At 34.0% G+C, this 9,843-nt stretch overlaps 1 long non-coding RNA gene across 1 annotated transcript; it reads left to right on the top strand.

The window, feature by feature from the left end:
• The first annotated feature begins 255 nt into the window (after nucleotides 1–255).
• On the top strand, nucleotides 256–6,100 carry LOC139503507 (uncharacterized). The gene is made up of 3 exons (XR_011659117.1): nucleotides 256–495; nucleotides 3,517–3,727; nucleotides 4,947–6,100. It is a non-coding gene; the product is annotated as an uncharacterized lncRNA (long non-coding RNA).
• The last annotated feature ends 3,743 nt before the right edge of the window (nucleotides 6,101–9,843 follow it).

The raw sequence follows: 9,843 nt of genomic DNA, 5'->3' as shown, positions 1-9,843 counted from the left end.
ATATAATATTGTTGTAACATACTTTGCATGGTACTTATGACACATCAGAGAAAAATTAAGCAACAAAACAGTCGTTTTATTGCCGTTCTGATACAATGTAAACAAACCCACCAGCACAGAATCAGGACCCACCAGCACCCGTCAGGACCAAATCACCAGCACAGTACGTTCTCTCGCAGGACAACCATACCCACCGTGATAACGGGAAAAGAAAAAAAGGAATAAAGAATAGTGAAAGAAAGAGAATAATGGTAAAAAGTGTAAGTCATTAAAAATATAGCTTAAAAAAAAAGAAGCCTCTTGCATCAATTTGAGGAATTTACCCAAGATTAATTTTACGGCGGCTTATTTTATTTTGGATTAAAAATAAACACAATTGACAAGTTTCCTTCCCCTGCATTTTCGATCGCACATGTAAATAGCACGTTGGTCTCAAATAAGACACTGATACATTACAACACTTGCCGTCAGTATATGAAAATATTAATTAAGAAGGTATAGAAAATTAATGCACGCACACTATTATCCACCACAGGCCTAAATCGTTAGTCCGCAAACAACGAGGGTGATAAAAAAAACCCAGCACTTTGAACACAGCCACCGGCATGCTATGAATTTGAAAGCTTCCCAAATTAGTAACTGTCAAGTTCTATTAACCATAGAAAACTTTTGTCCTTCTTTATCAAAAATGAAATTTAAATCAATTTATTCATATATTTGACCCACGGGGGGGGGGGGGGGGGGGGGGGGGTAACTTCCTATTATTGGGTATACGGGGATGTGCCAAAAATATGGGTCATAATTTTGCGAGATTTTATATAAAAATGACCCTCCTTTTTAATGACATCCTATATTAAAATGCATTTACGTTTGATAACTGTATATTGATTTGGGGTATATATAACGATAAAATATATGTGCACCAAACGATGTCAATTCATATATAAAAACTTAAGGGTAGATGGTGTATTTATGAATTATGAGTGATGATGAGTTAGTGCTTACATAAGCATGGGTCATATTTTAAATATTGTATATAAGTATAGGTCATTCTTTCTTAAATATTTATATAACTATAGGTACTGAATTTCAGTGAATGTTATATATAAATGGGTACGTTTTTTGTGGCAAAAATGGCACACCCCTACCAAAAAAATATCGAAGTTACCCCCCCGTGATTTGACCGACTAGAATTAATTGGGGAATTTAAACCAATTCCTATTGTAAGTGATAAAACTATCAGATCATATCAGGGTGATTGAAATGAGGAAAAAGGGGGAGGGGGTATCAGGTATTTTTGGGGAAGAAAGAAGGGAGGGTGAGTCCCTCGGGGGTAATCCCCACCCCCTTCAATTTGAGAATATGCTATTATCTTGTAAACGGTTTAGATCCCTACCCCTAAACCATATATATATTCTTGAATGGGACAATAAAATGAATCAATTAAAATTAAAGGGAAGTCCCTGGGGGGTCACCCCACCCCATTCAATTTGAGAATGCTATTATCTTGTAAACGGTTTAGATCCCCACCCCTAAACAATATATATTCTTGAATGGGACTATAAAACAAATCAATTAAAATTAAAGGTTAGTCCCTGGGGGTCACCCATCCCCGTTCAATTTGAGAATGTGCTATTATCTTGTAAACGGTCCAGATCCCCACCCCTAAACCATATACATTCTTGAATGGAACGATAAAACAAATCAATTAAAATTAAAAGGAAGTCCCTGGGGGTCACCCCGTCCCGTTCAATTTGAGAATGTGCTATTATCTTGTAAACGGTCAAGATCCCCACCCCTAAACCATACATATTCTTGTATGGAACAATAAAACACATCAAATGAAATATAGGGAGAGTCCATGGGGGGTCACCCCCACCCTCACATGTTTGAAAAACTTTTAAATGGTTGAGATCCCCAGTGGTTAAGTGAAAAAAAATCCAGATCACAGGGGGAGGATTCTAGGGGTTGGTAGTTCAACTTGGAACCCCTCCTTTTTTTTTTGGACACTCAATGCATTTGAATGGGAACATATAGTTGGAACCACCCCTCCTAAATCTTGGGTTGGGAACAGGGAACCCCCTTTATAAAATGGCTGGATCCATCCAGGCATACCATCTAGCTAGCTATTAAGGCTTTAAAAATATGAAATAAATCAAACAAGGAAATTAACGGTGTAGGCAACTGTTTTGAATTTTTAAAAAAGCCTTTATTAACAATGTTAAATTTTGTGTGCATTTATTTTTGCTTATTTTCAATAACAAATAAATAATGGACAGAATTGCGTGATTGATTATTGTAATTTACGAAAAATCTGCATACATGTTATAAAATGGGAAGTAGAAACTGGGAATTTGTCAAAGAGACAACAACACAAGTGACAACCAAAGAGCAGACAACGACCGAAGGTCACCTATGGGTCTTCAATGCAGTGAGGAAATTTTGGCACTGGTCTTCAGCTCATAAATATGTCTCAGAAATGAGAATGATATACAGCTCTCATTTGCATTAATAAAAACCTCACAATATGTTCTGAATATCAGAATATACAGTATTGCAAGATACTCTCATATTGTACACATGGAGCTGAGAAACTGTAAAATTAATCATGCTAATTTAACATTTAAGTCCTCGGAATCAATCTTAATATGCATACTGTTGTACAAAGGAATATAAGTATGCAAAAGACATATATATATTTATCTTACCTCCTATACATTTCCAGGAATATGATTGGTTAAAAGCGTCGGCGTGCAAACCGTGTATATTTGATATTAGGTTAGTAGGGAGGCGGGGCTTATCTCATACACGGTTAGTAGTGGAGTTACGTCCCTTTATATTCCTAATTAGGTAAGAAGGGGCGGGGCTTATTTCATACACGGTTAGTAATGGTGTTATGTCCCTTTGTAAAAAACAAAACGGTACTGAGAAAAAATCTTAAAAGTTCCAACAGACGAAGAAATTGATGATTAAGATTGAAACAAATTCATAAAACACATTTAAACCTTACAAGTCGTTATTGTTGGCATCCGTTTTTGTAGGATCAATGGAAGTATTTTCTTAGCGCTAACAGTATGAAGACTTGCTCGTTTTGAGAATCACTAGTCTTAATTTCACACGTTAAGATAGTCGGTAAGATAAATTCGTTACATAGTGTGCTAGTGACGTAATACGGTACATATGGGGTCAGTAAATTCCATATGGGGATTCGAGCTTCGCTCTCACCCCATATGGAATTTACTGACCCCATATATACCGTATTAGGTCACTAGCACACTATGTAACTAATAATATATGGTCTTCAAAAATAAGAGTATCAATGCTATTAATTTATGACAAGATCTTAATCAAGTAATTATTTTGGTTTGTTTAAATATTTAGGAGGTTAGTATGACCTCCTTTTTTGTGATGATGTTTTCCTTTTAAGCTGGGAAAAATTGTTTGTACATTTGTATCAACAAAAATAAAACACAAAGTTAATCTAGAATTATGTTTTTATCATTTTTTTATGTTTAGATCATGTAGATTGTCAGCAAGATGAAAAGAAAAAAAAATATGCAGCTCAAAAGTCAAAATGTGGATAAGCTGAGGTTCAAGGTTCTACTTTTGCAGATTTTCATATTTTGCATGAATGAATTTAAAGTTTATACCATGGACAGCAGAGAAAGAAAGAAAAACTTTCAATTTTCCTGCTTCTGAAGGATAAATGTAAAACATCTTGTTTTTGGTAAGTTTTATGCTCTGTTTTAATAGTGTTTGTGCATTCATCTGTCCAGTCCTTCCTCTAAATTGTATCCTCTTTAATTTCAGTAAGTAGCCTGTGGATTTACATATATATACTCAAAATTTAGTACTAATATTAAGGGATTTTAGCATGACATCCTGTCGAATGCTTGTTAATCATGTTTATGTTCCAGAACATACATGACATATGAGTATTTAGACTACGCGTACAGTCTGCCCAATTTTAAGAAGTTGGTCAAGTTTATTAGAAACAAATATACATTACAGATCAACATAACTGAAATCTTTAATAGATTAATACAAAAAGTTTAATTGCAGTAGAAATAAAAATACATGCTTGGTTGAGCTCTGGTATTAGACAGTACAAGTACCAGGTATACTCAAATGGTCTGATTGTATGCATATGGTCGGACTGTAAGAGTATACTTATATGTTTAGGACCATAAACGTACGGTCCAAATACTTATATGGTCTGAAACATTTATACATGTCTTAAAATTAGTATCTGACAAACACGTTGGTGTTTGTGAACTTGGTAATAAGTTATTCGATAGAAATATAATGTTTTCAGATTATAAAAATAAAAATATCCCATATTTACTTTTAATAAAGAAGAAGATTATTGATGTATGTATAACTGTAAAATGAGACAGCAAGCCAACAACACAAAAAATAAGTATGAAACAATATATTTTTTTGTATCAATGTTATAGTCATGATAATTTCCAATATGTCCGAAGATTTCAAGGTTTTTTTACATTGAAATAAAACACAAATTGAACTCTGTCAGAACTTCAAAAGTTTAAAGATATATTGTTTCTGTTGTCTGCATTTTGTATAATATATTGAAATTCTAGTGAATAATGGAATATGTTATTATAATTGCCTAAAGTTTTAACATTGATCTTTATATATGATATAAATAACTTGGGAAAATACCCAAACGTTATAAAGAAGAATAAATTAATTGATTATTATATACCGGTAGTATTAGAATAGGAAGATGTGGTATATATTGCTAATTTGACAATTCTCCATCAGAGACCAAAGGATGTAAGAGGTTAGCAACTGATGACATTGGACAACCTTTAACAATCAGTAAAATCCATACCGCATAGCTATTTTTATTAAAAATCATATTATTGCTACATGTATGCAAAAAATTTTATATAATACTTCAGATTTTATTGGTTCTTTTTCAGAAGGATTGAAATTCATCATCTAGAATAAATGGAGAAAACATAGAAACAAGACCAGAATAAATTCAAAGACAAAAGTTGGATCAGCTATTATTTTCATCACTCAGTCAATGATTTGAAGTTCTTTTAAATACCAAAGATATTGAAACCACAATAATGTCAATGTTCTGTGCGCTGAATGACCAACAAGTGGACTATAAGATCACACAATGCTGGATGATAAGAAACTATTAATGTTTTGTGTGGAGAGATATTGTGAAAAAAATAGATTTACTTAAATAGCTACTGTAAATTCAAGAATTGTTGTGAGGGTTTATATTTGCAAAAATTGCAACACAGATGTAAACGCAATAATTTAAACTCCCATGTAGAAATATTTTATATGAATTAAACTGATCTCAAAATCGTAAAAAATTAAAATCTCATATTAGTCTTAAATGACAAAAATCCAATAATAAATGCACGCAATAATTTCTGAATTTACAGTACTAGTATGTTCAGCCTTATATTAGAGTTTTTCATTGATTTCAAATGGTAAATAATAGTGTTTCAAGAAAGTATTCTATAATTCATAAATAAACATATATTGATACTTACATTATCTACTTTGTTGTTTAAAAGTTTAGTTTTGAACAGTTATAGAACAATATGTTGAATTAACATTTCCAAAGAAAAAAGATATTCAATTAAAAAGATTCATCTTATAACAATTTACTACCAAATAGAATACATTGTAACATACACATTACTGTATATTTATATCTATATATTTATAATTTGAATCCCATAGGATTTTATTTTGTCCCATGGGATATTAAAAATCCCATGGGATAATAATAATCCCATGGGATTTTTTTTGTCCCATGGGACAACAAATATCCCATGGGACTACACTTATCCCATGGGACCAAAAAAAATCCCATGGGATAATGGTAAATCCCATGGGATTTTGCCCTGTCCCATGGGATATTGAAAATCCCATGTTTTTATAAATCAAATAGAAAAATAAATATAATAGTAACAGTAGAAAACCAATGAAATTATTGAATCCCATGTAATTCCGCACATTTTGGTTATATTCATGACATTGTAGCTCTTATTTGAGGCGGCGGCGGATTTGCAAATGAGTGTTTTGCAAATTTAAAGTGTCCAGTGTTTATTGATGTTTTGTAACTTGTCGATTCGTAAATTGTCAATTTGTATATTGATGATTTGTAACTTGTCATTCGTAAATCGTCAATTTGTATATTGATGATTTGTAACTTGTCGATTTGTTAAATGTCAATGTGTGAAATGTCAATGTGTGAAATGTCAATGTGTGAAATGTCAATGTGTGAAATGTCATCGTTGTATTATGCTAACGATCATTAAGACGACAGATGGCGCTCGATTTCTTCTTAGATGTATAAGCCTCCTGTAAGTATGTACACCGCCATATTGAATATATATACCAAAGTAATTTAAATCAATTATGTACACCACATTCATATAAAAGAAAACAAATAGATAAATACATTTGTTTGTTTTATATGGCATGTATATACCAGGGACTCGGTTTTATATAGAGGTGACCTCAAATAGCATGTGTGTTTACTGTGCTGGTCACCAAACCTGGGATGGGGTGTGTCACTTCCTGTATTAAGGTATATATAGATGTTTCGCTGGAACGGGCTTCCTTATCAACTTCGCAAATATATAACTGTCACTTTGCAGGAAATTTCTACTTTTAATATTTAACCGGGTCAAAATAGGACTAAATACATGAAATATTAGAGGTGGTTGAAAAATTATACTAATATTGTCCCGGGTCGCATATTTTGGACTAAATGTATAATGGGAGAAATGGTTTGACACCCATTATTCCTTTATATTATAATCGCAATGTGACAGAAAAGAATGTAATTATCTAATGATGTTTTGATACAAGAAGCAGATGGAAGAACAATCTTTATTTATTTGGCTCCTGAGTAATGAAGATAAAAAAAATGTTTTATTATATCATATTTGTACTTTGCAAATAAAAAATGAAAAATTATTTTAAATGAGTAACTTTCATTTGATGTGTTTGAGTTTGATTTTGCCGTTTTTTAAGGAATTGGCCGTTTTGAATTTTTCTTGGAGTTCAGTATTTTTTTTCGACAATTGTATCAATGACATAACGAATAGCCAATGTAATGTATGCTATATATTAAAACTGTACATTGAATATGCACTATTTTGTAATAAAATCTAAAGGAACCAGAAAACTTAACGAGGACCTACAATGAACTACCAATATTTCCAACGTAGCCAAGAAGGCAAATCCTGATAAGAAATTTGAGATTTTGTCCATCGGAATGCAAGAAAACCGCATACATTTCAATGGTCAGGTCAATTATGGGATATAATATGGTCAATGGTATGGGACCAGTACACATCTACAAACATCAATAAGCTTGAAAGAATACAGCGACAACCTGCGAGATTTATAACAGGAGACTACAAATCCCAAAAAGTTGGTTGCGTCTCAAACACGCTCATCAAAATGAAACTATAAGACATACAGACCAGACGCTCAAGCCAGAAGCTATCATTTCTGTACGCGGTGGTCGAGGGGCTGGTTTCTCAGTGCTATAGAACCAGACAATTTAAAAAAAAAGCTCGTCCAAAAAGAACACTGAATTACTGCCAAGGGCCCGATTTAGCAATTATCAGTCAAGAAATGTTGTGAAAAACATGCAGATCAAAAACTACACAAAGTGTTTTGAGATCTCAACGAGCAAAATACCACAATTTTCTAATTCATTTTTCCGACGGTAAAAACAGTATTCGAATGGAACCACCTCGAAGAAACTATAGTGCGCATACCGAGCGTTGACAGCCGTTCAGAAACTGCTCTCGTGTATCGTCAATACATCGACGGCGCTCTCTCTACCGTTGTATTAAAGCCAGTATTTATATCCACAACGTTTTCCTACAGATACAGATCTAGAATGATAATGGTACTAAATCGAAATATGCTAGGAGGTCTCTGGATATTTTATTAATGACCATGATCGTAAAACTACACGCGTCACCTACATAATTAAAATTGAGAATGGAAATGGAGAATGTGTCAAAGAGACAACAACCTGACCATAGAGCAGACAACAGCTAAAGGCTACTAATAGGTCTTCAATGTTCACAGTGAGAAACTAACTCACCCGGAAGAGTCCTTCAACTGGCCCCTAAACAAATATGTATACTAGTTCAGTGATAATGAACGTCATACTAACTCCGAATTTCTAGTATACACAAGAAACTAGAATTAACAAGAATGTGTCCATAGTACACGGATGCCCACTCCCACTATCATTTTCCATGTTCAGTGGACCGTGAAATTGGGATCAAAACTTAAATTTGGATTTAATTAGAAAGATCATATCATGGGGAACATGCGTATTAAGTTTCAAGTTGATTGGACTTCAACATCATCAAAAACTACCTTGACCAAAAACTTTAACCTGAAGCGGGACGAACGGACGAACAGACGAACGGAAGGACGAACAGACGAACGGAAGGACGAACGAACGAACAGACAGACGGAGCCACAGACCAAAAAACATAATGCCCCTCTACTGTCGTAGGTGGGGCATAAAAATCATACAATACTAACAAAGGCCAGTGGCTCCTGACTTGGGACATGCGCAAAAATGCGGCGGGGTTAAACAAAAAATTTGAGATCTCACCCCTCTCCCCCCTTAATCCACCCACTTTTAACAAAAGTGACGCCCTATCCCTTTGACTTGTCAGAGAAAAGATCTCGCCATCTCGCCATTTGCATGACAGAGAGAGGCAATCATCTCCAATATGCTTACACTAATTTATTTCTCCATGAAAATATTTGCACATGATTTGGGGTTTGGTCCAGGGGTATGTATTGGTTCATTTTTAGAGTAAAATGGTAGCCTGGGATCCTGACTGGTGGTCGACAGAAGAGAAAGGCGGAATACAACATGGTTTGTGAATTGAATATTAGGATTATATTGTTACGAATTCATTGCAAATGATTTTTTTAATTTTATATGACATGCAAATTTAAAAAAAAAATATAGCTTTATTGATTAACATCGTGAATCATTTCGGTGAGTTTAAAAACGATTCGATCGACAAAATATTAGATTTGGTAAGGTTGCCGGGCTATAAGGAGGTGTGGGCCGGGTGGGGTTCATATCGGGAGGACTTGGCTTTAAGCAGCTGTTGAGATCGAGGGACTCGTGAATATTTTTGTCTTTTTGGTTGTAAATTTTTATAGAATGGAAATCTGGTAGCGGCAATTTTTATGCTTCTTGATCAGAAAAATTCAGTAGGCATGTATATATATATATATATATATGTCAGCCCTTTCCCCTCCTATCAGAATAAAATGGTCCGATAATAGCATTTTAGGATTAATAGAAATCGTTTATTACTAGTACCTGGGTTTTCCAGTAATGATGTAGCCTTTTATAGCCGACTATATGGTATTAGGTTTTCTCATTGTTGAAGGCCGTAGATTGCCTATACTTGCTAACATCGACTTTATTTGAACTTCGCTTTGGTGGATAGTTGTCTCATTAGCAATCATACGGTTTATTACTACTTGTATTTACCTGACCAACGACTATTTCATAAACCTCGCAATTAAATGTAGGATAGATCGATTACGTCGAGGGACTGAACTAGTCAGGATGCATTTTTATATAGTTTTCGTTCTCGAAAAAATAAAACTGGGATCCTGTAAACATGCAATTTTGCTTTCTTTTAGACGCATTTGCTGTAATTGATTGAAATTACTTAGGTGTATATTCCATATGGAGGTGCTCTAACATGTACTTACAGGAGGCTTATACACCGAAGAAGAAACCGAACGCCATCTGTCGTCATAATGATTGTTAGCATA

The sequence above is a fragment of the Mytilus edulis genome, chromosome 14 (genome assembly GCF_963676685.1).
Source record: "Mytilus edulis chromosome 14, xbMytEdul2.2, whole genome shotgun sequence".
NCBI lineage: Eukaryota > Metazoa > Mollusca > Bivalvia > Mytilida > Mytilidae > Mytilus > Mytilus edulis.
This window is presented reverse-complemented; position numbering and strand designations above follow the sequence as displayed.